Genomic DNA, 4,667 nt, shown 5'->3' with positions numbered 1-4,667 from the left:
TAAATAGAGAAAGAAAAAGAGTAAACCAAGATATTGAAATGATAGAATGGAAGAAATATTTTTTGGATTTGCTAGAAGGAGTAGAGAGAAAAGTTGTAAAGGGAGGAAAATATGGTAGAGAAAGAGATGAGGAAGAGGAACTTTCAAGGGAAGAAATAGTTAAAGTTTTAGGAATAATGAAGGATGGAAAGGCACCTGGTATAGATGAGATTCCAAATGAAGTATGGAAATATGGAGGGGAGGAACTAGAGGAATGGACATGGATAATGTGTAATAAAATATGGAGAGGAGAGGGGTGACTAGAGTTATGGAAAGAAGGAGTAGTTATACCAATAGTAATGAAAGGCAAGGGAGAGGAGGTTAAAGATTATAGGGGGGTGACATTGATGCCAACACTGTATAAAGTATATGTAACTATTTTGTCGGAGAGATTGAAAATAGAAGTTGAAGAAAAAAAGATCGAGTCACCGAATCAGACAGGGTCTAGAAAAGGAATGGGGGTAATGGACAACATATATGTTCTGAACTATCTAGTAAATAAGAGAATTAAAAGGGAAAAAGGGGCAATGATAGCAATGTTCGTGGATTTAAAGGCGGCGTTTGACTCATTAAACCGGGAGAAATAGAAAAGGTTATGATAAAAAAGGGGATAAGAGAGGGATTAATAAAAAGAGTACCAGAAATTTTTAGCCCATTTTTATTTAATTTATTAATATCAGACTTGGACGAAGAAATGAAGAGGAAGGGTTGGGGAGGAGTTAGGATAGGGAAGGCAAAGATATATACACTGGTATACGCAGACGACATAGTGTTGATGGCAGAGGATGAAGAAGGGATGGCGGGATTAATTACAGGATTAGAGAAATACTTAGATGGGAAAAAACTGAATGTAAATGTAGAAAAGAAAAAGATAATAAGGTTTAGAAAAGGAGGGGGAAGGAAGAAAGAATGGACAGGGAGATGGAAAGGAATAAAGTTAGAAGAAGTCAAAGAGTATAAATATTTGGGATATATCTTGCAAACGAATGGAGATCATACAGCTCATATAAGAGAAAGAATAAAAAAAGAAGCAGGGGCAATGAAATAGATATGGGGAATAGGAAAAAGAAGGTTAAAAAAAATTGGAGAAGGAGAATGTGGTTATTTGATACGCTGGTATGGCCGGTATTAGGTTATGGAGCAGAGATATGAGACTGGAAAGAAAGGAAAGATATTGACTGAAGGACGCCAGGATATATGGTGAGAGAAGAAGCGCAAAGGAATAAGTTAAGTATTAGAGCAGGAAAGAGGGCATGGAAATTTGAGACGAAGCTGAGGGAGGGAAAGGGAGGGGAGTTGGCGAGAAAGTGCTTGATGGAGGTAGAAGAGAGGAGATGGAGGGCGATCGAATTAACGAGATGGGAAGAAGAAAGGAGGGAGTTCTTGAATGCTAGAGAAATAGAAGACGGGACTGGAGTAAACTATGAAGAATTGGAAAAAAGGGAGAGGGAAAGACAATTAATAGAAAGATGGGGGGGAGGCGATTGAGGAATCAAAATACAATAAATGGTATAAGATAATAAAAACGGAAGGGGTGGCAAAGTATTTAGAAAAGGGATGGGGAGAGAGAAGGTGGACCAGAATAGCAAGATCTAGACTGGGAAACGAGGTAAGGAAGGGGATGTACTGGGATAAAGAAGAGAACAGAAAGTGTAGAATATTTTATGGGAGGCGGAAACATGAAGGCATGTATGGAAAGGATGTAGGAGAGGAATGGAAGATACAAGAAGCTGGCAAGAAAATGTGGTTAACATTCTAGGGGAAGATGGATTAGGAGAAGAATGGATGAAGGAGTTGGAGGGTGCTAGAGGAGCGTATGAGGGATAACGAAAGGATACACGTGAAAAAGGTAAATGGAGGTATAAAAAAGTGAAAGAAAAAGGAAACGGAAGTCACTTAGATTAGAAGCGTGAAAATTGTAAGTAATGGTAAAGTAAAAGTTAAGTAGACTAAGATACGTTTGCGTTCTCAGGCTCTCTCGCTTGCACTCTCGCTTTCGTTCGCTCGCTCACTCGCTTGCTAATAAGTCCTGAATTGCGCTATCGCAGGAAATAGAAATAAGGAACTAGATATAAGACTTTATGTAAATAGTTGTAAATAATTGTATATATAGAAAGGATAAGATTGTAAAAAAATATAGATTTAAACAAAAAGATTGTAAGGAATGGAAGTGATGTAAAGCCTTAGGGGACACATTATGAATAAAGAAGAAGAAATTTCTTTTTTTAACGTCCAATAATCAAATTGATAAAAAGAATTCCTGAAAATAAAATCAAGAATCTAACGACCAAATTTGGACAACCAGAACAAAATTTTCCCATCGGAATCTGAAAAAAGGAACACTTCTCTCCCCTTACTTCCCTCTAAAAAATAAAACAAGAAAATAAAATTATTTATCCTTACTTTGGACGAAAATAAAAAAGTGGAAAGAAAAATTAGAAGGCAGCCAACCAAATCCCCTTCCCTCTCTTTTTTTTCTTTCTTTCGTCCTCTTTATTCCCACCCTTATCAATTTTCAATAAAAAACATTAAAAAATATATATCACAATCACCAACGTTATCAATTTGATTATTGGACGTTAAAAAAGGGATTTTACATTGGATTGTTTTCCTATTTAAATATCCTAAATTTTAATTTGGCTGACTTGGATTGGAGGTCATTATTATTTCAGGTTTGCTTGGGGCTGGTTTGCCTTTTAAACTTTCACTTGATTCTAAGTTGTCAGTGAGATAGCATCGTGGCAGGTGTGCTGTTCCCATTGGCCGCAAATTTGATTTTATGTTATTTTATTTTTTAAATTTTATTTTAATTTTATATTTGTTTTATTTTAATTTTATTTTATATTATATATTATTTTACCTTGGTAAGGGTGCTGTATGAGTGCCGAAACGTTGGTGATTGTGACATATATTTTTTAATGTTTTTTATTGGGATTTGATAATGGTGGGAATAAAGAGGACGAAAGAAAAAAAGGGGGAAGAGAAGGAAGGGGATTTGGTTGGTTGCCTTCTCATTTTTCTTTCCTCCTTTTTATTTTCGTCCAAAGTAAGGATGAATAATTTTCTTTTCTTGTTTTCTTTTTTAGAGGGAAGGGAGGAGAGAGAAGTGTTCCTTTTTTCAGATTGCAATGGTAACATTTTGTGGTGGTTGTCCAAATTTGGTCTTTAGATTCTTGATTTTATTTTCAGGAATTCTTTTTATCAATTCTCATTCTCGTTACCCTTCTCAAAGTAATATAACCGGTTCAGAACTCTACCATTAGGTCCCTTCCTTCGCGGATCGTCACAAATGTATTTTACATTTGATCACGTGACTATATAAGCAAGATTTTTGAATTCGTTATTTTAAAAATATCCAATTGCCTTATTGGAATAACTAATATTCAACCATTAATTAATTATTTGTGATTATCTATTACTTTCCTAAACATAATATTAAAAAATAATACATGTGTTCAATGTCCTTTATAATATTTCGGGTGTTTTCCTGCTGTGTACCTTACTTATTTATTAAGTTTATCGCCTGCTTTCAAATGTCCTTTATTAAAAGACAGCACTAGAATTTACAAGACGGAAACTGATAATGACGAGTATGACAAGGTTTAAATATTTATTGGGAACATAGGCTCAAGACGATGTCGAGTGTTCGCTAGGTAGTTAGAATTGTATCTAAAGATTTTGAGTAAGGGGTGAACATTGGTGGCATCGCAGATCATTGATACAGGGGTGGAGAGGATATTAGACTCTCTCTAATTGGTCGTAGAATCTTAGAGAAGGGAAGCAGACACGCCTTCTTTCTGACGTCACAAAATTCGTACTTTTCCAAATTTGTAGTAAAAGTGGCCAAGGGCCCATGTGTACAGCTAAAAGTAATAAACGGCTCAAGAGGCCCTAAGCTGGGACAATATGCTAAGATGAGTCCTCTAAAGGATGAACATAAAATAAGGTAAAAGGTCCCTGAGACGAATGCTTTTGAAAGTGAAAGTTTCCGGTAATAACACTTAAGAAAAATATACATAAGAAAAATAGCAGATGTTGCACGTCCCCTTGTCGAAGGAATAATAAATTTAGAAGGCTGAATACAATTCAAAAAATAAAATAATAAATGGAAATCTTGTAGAAAACTACTTAGATAAAAATTAAATTATAAATAAATTGTTACGACGTAACACGAACAAAGAAGCTATAAATGCATCTAATGAAAAATATGAATTCCATGATTAATTCAAAAAAGATAAATAGAAAATATAATTCTGTGCTATTTTAAATTTATTGATAAAGTTTCGAAGACCAGCTGGTTTCCATTATTATTTTGAAATGGAATTAATTAAATTTGATGTATGAATATGTCTTATTTGATTTAAGAACGCACTAGTGAAAAAACTCGCAGTGAAGCCTCATGAATTATCTTTAAATCTCAGAGAAATCATCAGACATTAAATGAAATAGTTAATAATGAATTATTTTATTGAATACATTTTTATAAATAGATATTTCTTTACATGCCTGTGAACCTTTAGTTGCTTATAACCTGTGTTTTTAAAAACTTGTTGACAAAGTAAACAACTCACAACATTTTGACATTCCAACTTCGGGCGCTCGAAATAAATTTCTTTCCATTCTACCCC

This window comes from Belonocnema kinseyi, chromosome 8 (assembly GCF_010883055.1).
Source record: "Belonocnema kinseyi isolate 2016_QV_RU_SX_M_011 chromosome 8, B_treatae_v1, whole genome shotgun sequence".
In the NCBI taxonomy this organism is placed as follows: domain Eukaryota; kingdom Metazoa; phylum Arthropoda; class Insecta; order Hymenoptera; family Cynipidae; genus Belonocnema; species Belonocnema kinseyi.
This window is presented reverse-complemented; position numbering follows the sequence as displayed.